Source organism: Stegostoma tigrinum, chromosome 41 (assembly GCF_030684315.1).
Source record: "Stegostoma tigrinum isolate sSteTig4 chromosome 41, sSteTig4.hap1, whole genome shotgun sequence".
NCBI classification, from domain to species: Eukaryota; Metazoa; Chordata; class Chondrichthyes; order Orectolobiformes; family Stegostomatidae; genus Stegostoma; species Stegostoma tigrinum.
In genome coordinates, this window is record NC_081394.1 from 8,630,965 (window position 1) to 8,646,089 (window position 15,125).

Sequence of the window (15,125 nt, forward strand, 5' to 3'; positions counted from 1 at the left end):
TCCTCATTCCAATCCTACTGACCTTGCCTGGATTTGAAAGTGTAAAAGTGTCGTCCAGTACAGCACCTTCAGTCAGAATTGCAGAATTGCCATGTTGCTGAGGGTTGCCATTCAGGCCATCGCGCCTGTCCTTGCTCTTCAAAAGTGCACCAATACCCAGCGACAATATCCTGCTTATCCCACCGCCCCCTCACCAACCAACCTACCGCTTCAATATCCCTGCATGATATTTGTGTCCAAATGACAATCCAACGACCTTGTAATGCCTCAATTGAACGTGCACATTTCCAGGCAGTGCATTCTGTCAAACTGTCTTTCAAAGAGCTCAGCTACATTTGCCCCAGAAATTCTGCGATCACCCCTCCTTCTGCCCAACTTGCTCCCTCAGTGCTCTGTCTTCCATGTATATATGAACGGGATGTAAATGCAGAGTGCTATTTGTCTCAACTGTCACTTTTTCTGCTCTTTAGCAACCCTAATAAGATCATGTTTGAGATGCTCTTGGTGAATTGGGAAGCCCTGAGTAGACATGATGATGGGTGCCCCATTTCTGTCCCAATCCACCTAATATCCCATCATGATTTTTGTTACTTTGCCCTAAACTGGGAAGAACTATCCACCAGTTGCTGACTTGGACCATTTACCGATCAGTTTATTTGTATTGAACAGATGAATTTATGGCTTTTACCAATGAACCTTTTCTGAGATGTTATGACATGCCTCTAGAGCAATTGGGGCTTGAACCCTTTTGGGAAAGGAGGGATATCTATCGAGGGAAGGTTCAAGGGGATAAGGAGGCTGGCAATTTACAAATACATGTCCCTTTTTGTGTGGCTTTCATTGCAGAACCTGACACTCCAAATGGACTTTCATGTTTTGGTTGCTTTGAATCGTCCTTTGAATTATGCAGCCAAAAACTCGAGGAGGTGAATTGTGTTGGTGATGAGACTCGGTGCCTGATTGCATCAGGAACGGGAACAAAGGGTTTGTACAAGTGTGACTTTTCCCTTCCCTTGTCATTACCATGAAATTCCTAGTTCTCCAAAAATGGAGCCCAGTCAACTTTCTTTCGGATGAAAGAAAGGGAATTAACATTTACAATTGCTGTGTTGTAACTTCACCAGGTTTTGCCACCTCATCTTTTTTTGGTTTGTCCGGTTTTGGTCCTGGGATATTCTCCCTCCTTTTCTCTTTGAACTTGGATGAATTCACTTGGTCAGTGCTAATGACAGACTGTAGATTACAGATTGTGCCTGAGAGCGAACATCCTGCTGCTGATGGCCTTCAGTGACTTCCAAAGACCCAGTTTAGATCTGTTCTCATCTGAGAAAAGTTGTGTGCATTCAGGAGAAAAATGGGAGATTGGCCCCATTTGTCCAATCCAAATAATGCATTTAAAGTAAATTATAACTGTCAGAGTGATAATGGGAACTGCAGATGCTGGAGAATCCAAGATAATAAAGTGTGAAGCTGGATGATCACAGCAGGCCAAGCAGCATCTCAGGAGCACAAAAGCTGACTTTTTGGGCCAAGACCCTTCATCAGAGAGGGGAATGGGTTGACGGTTCTGGAATAAATAGGGAGAAAGGGGGAGGCGGACCGAAGATGGAGAGAAAAGAAGATAGGTGGAGAGGAGAGTATAGGTGGGGAGGTAGGGAGTGGAGAGGTCAGTCCAGGGAAGACGGACAGGTCAAGGAGGTGGGATGAGGTTAGTAGGTAGGAAATGGAGGTGCGTCTTGAGGTGGGAAGAAGGGATGGGTGAGAAGAAGTACAGGTTAGGTAGGCAGAGACATGCTGGGCTGGTTTTGGGATGCAGTGAGGGGTGGGGAAGAGCTGAGCTGGTTGTGTGTTCAGTTGTGGGAGGGGACAAACTGGGCTGGTTGTGGGATGTGGTGGGGGAAAGGGAGATTTTGAAGCTGGTGAAGTCCACATTGATACCATTGGGCTGCAGGGGATCTAGTTGTGTAAGGCAGGGCAAGTAGGTTCAGAAGAGTGATTAGGCAGAGGCATCATTGTTCTTTCTGAGGTGAACAACTGACAGAAATATGATAGGATAGTCAGTACTACAGATGCTGGAGTCAGAGATAACACAGTGTGGAGCTGGTGGAACATAGCAGGCCAGGCAGCCTCAGAGGAACAGAAATGTTGACGTTTCTGGTCGGGGCCCTTCTTCAGAGACAATTCTGGCAGCACCTTTCGGAGGATAAAACGAGCAACACAGATTGAAGGGCAAGAGGAATGTTAGTATTTTTGGAAGATACTTGGAAAGATGCCACAGAGAGTTTCTCATGCAAGCGCTGATAAGAACAGAAGTAGGCCATTCAGTTCTGAAGTAACTCCATGGAGGCTGGTATTCTGTGACCAAGTCATCCTTTATTTAGACATGCAGTGTCCTTGCCTCTCCTCCTGCATCATTCAGACTCAGCTCTCAGAGGAACCGAATCTTTTGCATTTCCGTTTTTCTCTATCAGCCATGGCTCCCTGATTGGACCAGATTAACAAAGCCAATTAGGGAACTCTTATCCTGCAGCATCCAGCTGGATGAACTCAAACAGTCACTATACCTGTCCCCGACTGAGTCCGAGGACATTGTTTGGTCCTTTCTCTTGGAGAGCCCTCTGGGGCATTTAAGCACTGGGTCAGGTTCCCGCTGCCATTGCAGGTGACACGGGAGCACACTTCATGCTCAAGGAACACCTTGGTAGAATTTCACTTCCTCCTTCTGGTGGAAAAGTCATCGTTGTGGCGACATCTGCCATGTCCACTTCTGACTCAGAGGTTTGATCAATGCTTGGTGAAGAGGGTGAACTCACAGACTCAGGCAGCCTTTCGGAGTTTTCCAATGGGCAGGGCACGTTTTGCTTCTGTACTAATTGCGAGTTTGCAGCTTTCACGTGGTCCATGTGCTTGTTCAGACCATTGCACCCACTGGAACATTACACATCATCGGACTTGACCTCTCATTGGCCACGTCTCTTACTCATCTAGGGCCATTTCTGTTATTCTTCGTCCCCAGAAGGAAACTGTCTCTCCCGCTTGGAGGGGCCTTGTGTTTGGCATTGGCATTCCCGATGCCGCATTCCCCTTCTCCGTGCCAGGCACAGGAAGATCCCGGTGTGGCGCTTTCTACCCATTTGCAAACCTGCTGGCACAAACCCTGCAGTTGCATTCAGGGTGGTCTAACAATCAAACAGGAACCCTGACAGTTTGGTCTCTGACAAAACTAAAAGCTGTTTCTTTTGGCCAACCTTTAATGTTTGGGCTGCTGTCGCTGCCAGGGTAGTGGATGTGAGTTAGTATGGAGCTGTTTTTGTGTGTCAAATACCTTTCAACGTTTCCTTCCTTGTAAACGAGGACCGTTATCTGTGACCAACACTTCAAGGGCTCGTTCTGTTGAAAGAGATGTGTACAGTTTTTCTGTCATCAGCCCCACGTCTGACGAATGCAAATCAGGGAAGGACTTGTACACTTTACGGTAATGTCTTTGGGAGTATTGTCAAACAAAGAGACCTGAGGGTGCAGGTTCATGGCTCCTTGAAAGTGGAGTCACAAACAGGCAGCCCAGTGAAGAAGGCATTTCTTATGCTTGCCTTGATTTTTCAGTGCAATGAGTACAAGATGTTGCCAGGTTGGGAGGTTTTGAGAGAAGGCAGGAGCATCACATCGGCTCAGTGATTGGCACTGCTGCCTCACAGTACCAGGCACCCCGGTTGAATTCCACCCTCGGGCGACTGTCTGTTTGGCGTTTGCAGATTCTCGCCGTGCCTGTGTGGGTTTCATCAGGGTGAGCTGGTTTCCTCACACAGTCCAAAGATTTGAAGCTCAGTTGGATTGGCTCTGGGAAATGCAGGGTTACAGGGATAAGGTAGGAGGGATATTCTCAGGGGGGATATCTTCCGAGGGGACGAATGCCCTGATTCAAAAGCGTGGGAATTCTGGGAGAGGTTGAAAAGGCTGAGGCTAATTTTTATAGAGAATTCGATGCTGAGGGATGGCCTTATACAGGTTTATGCCCCATGAGAGGCACGGATGAGGTGAATAATCAATATCTTTGCCCCATGGCAGGGGAGTGTAAAACTAGAGGTTTCAGCTGAGAGGGGAAATATTTAATCGGAACCTACGTGGAAACTTCTTTACACAGAGGGTGGTGCAGGTATGAAATGAAATGCCGGAGGAAATGGTGGAGACAATTACAATTATAACATGGAAATGTTGAATGGGCACATGAATAGGAAGGGGACAGAGGCATTGGGCCAAATGCTGGCAAATGGGACTGATATTTTTTATTTTATCTGTACGGCATTGATGAGGTGGACCGAAGAGTCTGTTCCATTGCTATTGATCTCTGTGACTGTATTACATTCAGGATTTCCCAAACAGCAGTTCCCACTCTCCACTAGAATCATTCAAAAAAAATTTCAATTATTCAATAACTTCTTTCAGTGATTTCATTTACTTTTAAATTGCATTGTCAACTTCACCCAGTTACTCAACTTTCATAAATCTCACAAATATAATAGATCTTAACTACCTACCGTTCATAAATTCAAGCGGTTCATCGTTCTTCTTTAAGAATGTTCGCTGCTGGACAATGAAGTTGTTTCACGTTGCTTTCTCTCTAAATGAAGCATTTCCCCCCTTTCCGTTACAGACAGTATTCCATCTCCTTTTGTCACAGCAGCATGTGCCACTGAAAATCTCTGCCAGGGCCCCGCAGATTTTGACTTTTTCCCTGTAAAATTGGATGGGTCTGCACATTGTTGTTCATCCTCGCTGTGTAACAATGTTACATTGCAACATGGTAAGTGTGACAGAGAGAAGTGCAAAACTACCTTCTCTCCATTTAGTGTCCTTTAAGTTGCTATTGCTGTTCAGGCCAGGCTCGTGATGCATCCGGAATATTCTTCAAAGTCATTCACTGCCTCAATCATCAGGACATTAGTGACTCAAATGGTATTTGATGACAATGACCAATGTCTTTATGGTCATCAGTAGGTTTTTAATTCCACATCTTGCTTTGTGGAATTCAAATTCCACTGTCAAACACAGGCCGCAAGAACATTCGTTGATTTTCTGGGTTACTAATCCAGCGATAATGCTCATGGGTCATTGCGCATCATCCCCACCCCAGCAGATTCCCAAGAATGTAAAGCGATCGTGGCTGATTGAACTTAAAATGCTTTTTGCCCAACTCCCTCTCACCACCTTGTACAACCTGGCAATCCAAAACTGATCAATTTCAGCCTGAAGTAAAACTACGGCAGCTCTGTGTGTTCAACAAATCGCAAGTTTCACAACCCTCAGAGTTCAAAAAAAAGATTCTCCACACATTGGACCTGAGTAACATTCCCCTTAATTTTGCCCCTGGCTCCAGACTCCCCAAAATGGGAAGTATCTCAGGCTTATTGACTCTATCTTCTCCTTTGTGTTCTATGAGTCTTTCAATTTATTTTATCCTTCCATGGGATGTGGGCATTGCTGGCGAGACCAGCAGTTATCGCTATTCCTAATTGCACTGCTGTCAGTTCAGAGTCAGCCATATTGGCAATGGTCAGTAGTCACATATAGTTCAGACCAAGGCAGGGATAGATTTCCTTCTGGAAAGGACATTAATGAACCAGATGTGTTTTTCCAACACTCGGCAATGTATTATTGTTCATCTTTAGACTCTTAATTCCACTTTTTAAAAAAAATAGAATTCAAATTTCACCATCTTCCTTGGCAGGATTTGAAACTAAGTCACCAGAACATTACCTCGATCTTTGGAGTAATAGTCCAGCAATAGTATCTTGAGCCCATCGCCTCCCCTCTAACAAGGTTGGCTCCCACTTTCCAAAATTCCACAGACTATTGGTTAATTTTGCCCAATCTCTCCACATGGGAGATTCCCATCATTCTGGAAACAAGTCTGGTGACCCATTGTTGCACTCTCTTTTTGAAAATAGTCCCCTTCTCAGATAAAGAGCCTTGAGCTGCGCACATTACTCACGGAGCAGTCTAACCAAGCTCCTGTATGAATTATAACAACTCAATTCATAAACGTTTTTGCTGATCACAAAAACCCTCAAAATCATCTGTTCTGTCGTTTTCTGTTGCCTTTCACCATTTACATAATATTTAGTTTCTCTATTCTTCCTGCCAAAGAGCATAACTCACATGTCCACACATTAAATTAGATTCCCTACAGTGTGGCAACAGGCCCTTCGGCCCAACAAGTCCACACTGCCCCTTAGACCATCCCATCCAGATCCATCCCCCTATAACCCACACACCCCTGCACACTACGGGAAGTGCTAGCATGGCCAATTCACCTAGTCTGCACATTTTTGGACTATGGGAGGAAACCGGAGCCCCCGGAGGAAACCCACGCAGACGCTGGGAGAATGTTCAAAATCCACACACACAGTCGCCTGAGGCTGGAATCGTCCCTGGTGTGGTGAGGCTGCAGTGCTAATCACTGAGCCACTGTGCCGCCCCACAACTGACCCACCGTGCCGCCCGACAACTGACCCACCGTGCTGCCCACAACTGATCCACCGTGCCGCCCATCCACTGACCCACCGTGCCGCCCCACTACTGAGCCGCCGTGCCGCCCATCCACTGAGCCTCCGTGCCGCCCCACCACTGAGCCACCATGCCACCCCACCACTGAGCCACCGTGCTGGATATTCCATCTGCCAAGTTTTTGTCCACCTGTCTCCTTGAGTAGAGTTTTGTATCTATTTTTGCAATATCACAAACGTGGCTATCCGACATTCACTTGCCTCATACAAGTTATTCATATATCTTGTAAATAATTGTGGCTCCAGCTCTGTTCCCTGTGGAATTCTAATTGCTACTGCCTGTCATCCTGTAAATTTCCCCCTTATCCCAACTCTCTCTGTTCAATTAATTCGCCAATTGACTTCCCATGGTACATGCTGCCCACCACACTGTGGGCTCCTATCTTATGAAGAGCGTAACGTGCCGTGCCTTCTCAAAGATGTTTTGGAAATTCCCTTTCAATCTTATGATCTTTCCTCATCAGAAACTGTATTTTACTGCTTCCCCTGCTCTATTACAGTCTCAAAGGCCAATCATACATAATCACCAAGAAAGCACATTCATCACAATTCATCAAACAGCAATGTAGAATGATTCAATGCTAATCTCAGAGTCAGCTGAGGTTTAGCAAGAGAGCGGAGTGGCTCAGTGGTTAGCCTGCTGCTGTGCAGTAGCAGTGATATTAGTTTGATTCCAGACTCGGGGCTCTGTCCATGTGGAGTTTGCACATTCTCCCTGTGTCTGCACAGGAGTTTCCTGGGTGACCTGGTCTCTTACCACAGTCCAATGTGTGCAGGTTTGGTGGATTGGCCATGCTAAATTACCCATCATGTCCAGGGATGTTCAGGGTAGTTGGATTAGCTGCAGGAAATGTAGGTTTACTGGGGAGGGTGGAGATGGGATTCCCTTCGGAGGAGCAGTTTTGACTTCTTGAGCCGAATGGCCTGTTTCCACATTGTGAACAAAGACAAAGAAAGAATGTGAGATAATTGAAACCAGAACTAGATCATCGCTTGATTTTCACTGCAGCATATGTCAAGTCTTTAGAACTAGTCTGTACGTTGTGGCGATTAATTAAGTTCCATGTCACATTAAGCATTGACTGGAGCACTTGGTGTTTTCAGTTGTAATGGAAAGGAAGCTTGTCTCTGGTATCACAAAGACTAAATTATTTTCTTTCTTTCTCCCCTCATCTGTGATTATTTGCTCCTGCGATTCCTCGACAACAATGATGTCAATCACACCTGAAACCGGTAAATCAACTGAAAATCCTACAACAGTCATTTCACTCGAGGCTTCTCACCATGGCTCTTCCAGGAATTGGAAATTAGGTTAAAAGGCTGACAGTGTTGGAGTAGAGTCTGTCCCAGCCTGTAACCATAGTTAGGGTGGGACAGCGAGATTCTTTGAAGGATCAATGCAAAGGTGTATTGGTTTCAAGCTCTTTAATTTGGCTCGGTCACTATCTTAATGCAGCAATTAAAGTCTTTCTTTATGTGTTAATGAGTGTACAAGATTGATGATTTGTATTCAGAATTTGACTGCGGATTGATGTGTTCAGCAGAACTTGCAGAAATATTGTTATTTTTTGCCTTACAGACTTGCTTGTAGCTACGTACACCCATAATGAGTGAGAAAGAGCTACAAGGGCTGTGTGGCATCACTGTGTAAGTGGCCAGCTGAGTGTGGGACACATGAATACACCATGTAGCGGACACAAGTGCCTCAGCTGTGCAGTGAAATGTCCAGAGATGACTCAAATTGGTAGCCTCAGGGAAAGTAGCAGGGCACTGCGAGCCGAATGGGGAATATTTGAAATGTTTTTTTTTTGTTGTGAATTGAATGGAGAAACACCAAAAGTGGAGTAATGAATGAGGCAAAGGAGGCAGAGAGAAAAGGATTTTAGAACATCAAAAACTGAGACGGAAATAAGTGTGCATTGCTAACTTAACTGCACACACGCTGCGTGGAGTAAACATCATGTAGTCTTCTGGCACATTGGTAATGTTCAGACCACTGGCCCAGAAGACCAGGCCTTGTGTCCTACCTGTTCCAGAAATATGACATAACACATCTGAAATGTTTGATTAAAATGCTTGTGTCCTTATAGTGCAGGAGTAATGTGTGAGATCTATGCCAGGAGGTCTAAATTCAAGTCCCACCTGCGCCCGTTGTACCTGAAGAGGCTGATTTGAAAAATCTACAATGATTGCTCCATTAATCTTGGCCTGAACTTTGCATTGTGGTAAAAACTTTTTCTTTCATTCTCTTAATAAAGCATGAATCAACTCTTAACGTCATCCTGTTGTTCGTAAGTTGGAGAAATCTTGACCTTAACTCAAATGGTTTACAACGATTCACTTGCTCTTCTCAATGTTATTTTTTATCCCTCACAATGCCATATGACATTGGAGTTTTGTTGGTTATCAAGGAAGGAGCCGTAGCCCCTGAAGGGGCCTTAGCTGTCTCTATATTTCACAGAGGGAAAACAATCAGAAATGAGAAGCACCACTCCACATCGATGTGTGGGTGAAGGCTGGGAGGCAGAGCTGGCTGAACCAGCACAGCCAGGAGGGGGATTGAACCGGTGCTGTTGGGATCAGTCTGCACTGCAATCCAGCCACAAACTGGTTTGTCAGTAAAAGACACGCTGATTCTCTCAGAACCACAATGGCCTGAACTTCCCTAGTCAGAAGCATAAAGTGTGTTGGGATATTGCCAAAGACCAGGGCATTCACCAGCACAGCCCTCCTGACACATGAGAATCGTGCAAGTCATTTAAACCTCAAATGGACACAAGCTGCAGGTCTGTGCCAAAAAGACTGTAAATGAATGTCACAGACATTGAAAAGCAGCAGTGTGATCAGCTGGGTTCAAAGACTAGACAGTGAAAATGAGTTTGTCTCACTGTTGTTTCTTGATTGTCAAGCTGAGAACTCATACTGCACACTCCAGCAACAACATTCTCCTTGATTTCACCGTAATTTCCCCACCCCCATTCCGTATCCCCAAGATCCTCCACTGATCACCTAACACTGTAGCTCAATCTCTCCCATACTCACAGAAGCCAAGACTGCTCTCTTACACGCCTAACCATGATGATATGACCCAACCATCTTCCCAGTGTGACTCAATTCATCCCACAAACTTACTGGGTGACTCCAGGTGGACTTGGCTATCCCCTGACTTCACCAAACCTCCGGCCCTGACTATCCACATATCAGCTCACCTCCATACCACCCTCTGAAAACACCCTCTCAACCCCTCTCAACTCAGCCACCCAGCTACCCCTCAAACATTTCTATCCCCCAACTACCTTCATGCTAACACTGCCCAAGCAGACTGCAAGAGATGTACCTTTGAAGCAACTGGCATCTCCATGACGTGCGCTTCTTCAACAGCTGTCTCACATGCCACCTGACGGAAATGCCACTCGAGTAACATATGACCTGAGCAGGGTCATGGAAATGTTACCTCAGTTTCCGCCTCCACACATGCTGCAAGACCATCTGAGATTCTCTGGAACTTGCTTTTTTTAATCTACCGTATTCTGTTTCCCCTCTTTAACCATGTAAAACCATAGGAATTGACGCAGTCCCTCACATGCTGCTCTACCCACATGCAGCCTTACCATCTGCCACTTGAGAAATCTACCATCTGAACTGTCTTCAACCTGACACATGCCTTTCAATGATACAAATATCTCTGCTAATTGCCCCAGCTTCTTACAATGTCCTGGAATACAGCTGATCAGTTCCTGAGTCCTTACCTGCCTTTATGCATTGTCAAGTCTCCAGCTCCTCTATTTCTGCACTGTGGGTTCTTTTCAACAAGATCACTGCTTATTTCCACAAGTTCCCAGGCTTCCGTGTCTTTCTGCCACTGTAGATGCTGACACAAAATATTCCTTTAGGACCTTATGCATCTCATGCATCCCGCACACAGATGGCCTTGTTGATCATTTAAGGAGCCCTGTTCTGTCCCTAGTTATTCTTTTGCCTTTAATATCCTCACAGAATGTCTTTGGGTTCTTCTTAATCTTTTCTGTCAAAGCTGTGTCATATCCCCTTTGTGCCCTTCTGAATCCTTCTTAAGTGCACTCTTGTACCCCCTATCTTACTCAAGGGATTTAATTGATTCCAGACGTCTCTACCTCACACTTAGCTTCTTCTTTTGCTTCACCAGAGTCTCAGCATCCCTCATAATCCAGTGTTCCCTACTCCTGCCAGCCTTCCTTTTCACACTAACATGCTGTCCCTGAGCTCTTGTCATCTTCCTTTTGAAACCCACCTCCACCCCTCTCACTTGCCAGATGTCCCTGTACCTCCGAACACCTTGTCTCAATCGACTTTGATAAAATTCTGTCCACTGTCAAAATTGGATTAGTCCTGATTTAGAAATTTAACTTGGGACCTGCCCTGTCCTATTCCATAACTGTTTTGAAACTGTCAGAACTGTGATTACTGGTTGCTCAGAGCTCCCCGATGAACAACTCAGTCACTTGTCCTGCCTTTGGTCCCCAACAGCTTTATAGGCCTCACTCGGTATGGGGACATTATCATGGGAAGGTAAGCTTCACACGCCTCACTCAGCATTGGGACATTCCCATGGATAGTTAGGCTTTATAGGCCTCACTTAGTATGGGGACATTACCATGGGCATATGGGCTTTATAGGCCTCTTTCGGTACAGGGGCGTTACCATGGGTAGTTCGGCTTTATAGGCCTCACTCAGCATCAGGGCATTACCATGGGTATTTCGGTTTTATAGGCCTCACTTGGTATGTGGACGTTACCATGGGCAGTTAGGCTTTTTAGGCCTCACTTGGCATGGGGACGTTACCATGGGTAGTTCGGATTTATTGGCCTCACTTGGCTTGGGGACATTACCATGGGTATTTAGGCTTTACAGGTCTCTCTTAGTATGGGGACATTACCATGGGTATTTAGGCTTTACAGGTCTCTCTTAGTATGGGGACATTAACATTGGTATTTCGGCTTTATTGGCCTCACTTGGCATGGGGACATTACCATGGGTATTTAGACTTTATCGGCTTCACCTGGTATGGGGGCATTACCATGGGTATTGAGGCTTTATAGGCCTCACTTGGTGTGGGAACATTACCATGGGTATTTGGATTTTATTAGCCTCAATCGGCATGAGGACATTACCATTGGTATTTCGGCTTGAGAGGCATAAATCGGCATGGGGATGTTAGCATGGGGATTTCGGCTTTATAGGCCTCACATGGCAGCAGTACATTACCATGGGTCGTCCAGCTTTATAGGACTCACTTAGTGTGGGAACATTACCATGGGTCTTTAGACTTTGTTGTCCTCAATCGGCATGGGGATATTACCATGGGTATTTAGGCTTTATAGGCCTCACTCGGCATCAGGACATTACCATGGGCAGTTAGGCTTTATAGGCCTTCCTCGGTACGGGGATATTACCATTGGTTGTTAGGCGAAATAGGCCTCACGTGCGATCGGGGCATGGCCATGGGTAATTTGCCTCAGTAGGTGTCACTCAGCATGGGGACATTTGATATGAATACTTTTAAAAAATTCATTTATGGGACGTGGGCCGCTGGCTGGGCCAGTATTTATTGGCCATCTCCAATTTCCTAGAGGACGGTCAACCACATCACTTTGGGTCTGGAGTGACGTGAAGGCTTGGCTCAGTAAGGACAGCAGATTCCTTTCCTTGAAGGGCATTCGTGAACCAGATGGTGTTATTGTAAAATTATAATTGAATGCATTTTTTAAAATTTAATTTGCAGATCGTCACTGAATTTTAAATTTCACACTTTGTCACAGGGGGATTTGAACTCACATTCACAGAACAAAATGAATTACAAATTCCATGATGACCACTGGACCACAGCCTCACTTGACTTGCTGACTTAAATTGCCTCAAAGGCACCAAATAATGCTTCTTCAAACATGAGTACAGACATTAAAGAGATGTGTGATACGATTAAAGAAATTAGCGTGGGCAAATTATCGTATTGTTATTAATTTGGCTACTTGTTAAGATGTCTTACAGACAATTCGTAGGTCATTGAACATTACAGCACAGTACAGGCCCTTCGGTTCATAATGCAGTACAAAACTTTTTCCGAAACCTCAGGTCTATGTAACCTCCACCTGTACCTCGTATTAACATCCATATGACGATCTCCCAGGCACTTAAAAGTCCCTCATGAGGCCAAATCCACGAACATCTATTGCATGCTTTCCATGCGCCTACCACACTCTGAGGAAAGAAACTACCTCTCATTTCTCCCCTATATCTAATTGCAATCACTTTAAAATTATGCCCCCTTGTAGCAGCTACCTCCACCCAACTAAAATGTCTCAGGTTGTCCACTCTATCCATACCTCTGATCACTTTGTACACTTCCATCAAGTTGCCTCTCATCCTTCGTCATTCCAAAGAGAAAAGCCACTGCTCTCGCAACCTTTCCTTGAAAGAACTTGCGTCCATTCCAGGTAAATCTCCTCAGCAACTATTCCAACTTTTCCACACCTTTGTTATAATGAGACAACCAGAACAGGACACAATACTTCAGATGTGGCCGAGCCAGGGTTTTGTATTGCGAGAGCAGAACTTCATAGCTCTTGAACTCAATCCCTCTACTAATGAAAGCTAACACACCATATGCCTTCTTAATGACTCTATCCACCTGGGTGGCAGCTTTCAGTGAACTGTGGACACGAAGCCCAAGATCCCTCAGCTCCTCCACACTGCCAAGAATCTTTCCGTTAATTCTATATTCTGTTTTCAAATTTGTCCTTCCAAAATGCATAACCTCACACTCTTCATTATTTTATAAACTTCTATCTTTGGCCTCTCAACCTCCCATGCTCCAGTCAAAAAATATGCCCATCTGTCCTTGGAAAATTGTTGCAGAGATCGTAGGAACTGCCAATGCTGGAGAATCTGAGATAGCGCGGTGTAGAGCTGGGTGAACACAGCAGGCCAGGCAGCATCAGAGGAGAGTTTTTTCTGAAGAAGGGTCTCGACCTGAAACTTCAGCTTTCCTGCTCCTCTGATGATGCTTGGCCTCCTGAGTCCATCCAGTTCTGAGCCGTGTTATCTTGGAAAATTGTCTTCAGTTCTGGTTGCCTCATTACAGGAAACATGTGGAAGCTTCAGAGTGGGTGCAGAGGACATTTACCAAAGTATTGCCTGGACGGGAGGGCAGGTCTTACAAGGAAAGTCTGAGGGAACTCGGGCTTTATTGATATGATCAAAAATGAATGAGAGATGACTGGAGAGATGTGTACAAGATGATGAAAGGCACAGATAGAGTGTCCAGTCAGACTTTTTCCCAGGGCAGAAATGACTATTACAAGGGGGCAGAATTTTAGAGTGATTAGAAGAAGGTATAGGGGAGATGTCAGGAGTAGGTTCGTAACACAGAGAGTGGTGGGCGTGTGGAATGTGCTGCCGGAAGTGGTACTGGAGTCAGATGGAGACTTTTTTGCAACTCTCAGAGAGGGACACGGAAGATTGTAAACTATAACATATGCAGGGGTGTTTGATTTTTGTAGGATAATAGGATATTGTTGGAGAGGAGGTTCTCACAAAATATGAGTTCCCTGATTCACGCTCTAAATCTGGTCCGGTCAGGAAGCCATGGCTAAAAGAATGGGATTGTCAAAAATTCTTTTCACTCTGAGAGCTGCTTCTGAGGGAGCTGGATCAACGTGAAGGGCTTTCGCCGTGTTATCAGAGGGTGACTTGGTGATAGGATATGGTCCACTGTGAAGTTATTTCAGTGGGCATGAGTGAAAGCAGATTTATTACCCATCCATAATTGTGCCCGAGTACACACTGCTGTGGGACTGGAGTCACATCAAGGCCATTCTAGGTAGGTTGGCAGATTCTCTTCCCTGAAAGGGGTCTGAATGAACACAAAGGCATTTTTCAATAATCATCATGAGATACTTGGTTCCAGATTTTATTTGATTGAATTCAGATTACACCACTTGGTTTTTGAATTTTGAAAACCTCAGTGGGTTTTGATTTCAAGTCACCAGGCCATGAAATGGATTTTGGATTAATAGCCTCGCAATGATACCACGAGGCCAGCACCTCCCTTCGGTTTTTGTGCACTTGCCACAAATGTCACAGTCCCAACTTTGTTCCACTGTGAGGCAATTGTGAACAGCAAATGTCACATCACACTTGTCAACTGTTTTGGTGATTAAAAGGCCACAGCATGTCACAAGAAAGACGCTCAGAGCAATGGTGAGACTCTGAATTGTGGAATTGTGCGTCTTGACACTGACATGTGGAAACCACTCAGCAAAGTCACAAATTGAAGAATCCACAACTTGATATTGGGAGGATGGCGTTTCACAAGAATTCACTTGCTCAGTCACAGCATTGAATTAAACTAAACGTGCACCGTCTCCTGTTGTTACAATCTGTTACACGTTCAACTTACAACAAACTAATTCTCATTGTGAGAGGAGAAGCAGGCTCGATGGAAACAGTGGCCTCCTTTGTACTGTGTTTAATTCGCTGATAAACTGGCACCTTTCGTCAAACTTGGAGGAGGAGTGGACAGTG

At 45.2% G+C, this 15,125-nt stretch overlaps 1 long non-coding RNA gene across 1 annotated transcript; it reads left to right on the forward strand.

Moving 5' to 3' along the window:
• Nucleotides 1–925: 925 nt before the first annotated feature.
• LOC132206720 (uncharacterized) lies at nucleotides 926–8,765 on the forward strand. Its single transcript, XR_009443106.1, has 3 exons — nucleotides 926–984; nucleotides 4,652–4,801; nucleotides 7,824–8,765. It is a non-coding gene; the product is annotated as an uncharacterized LOC132206720 (long non-coding RNA).
• Nucleotides 8,766–15,125: the final 6,360 nt, after the last annotated feature.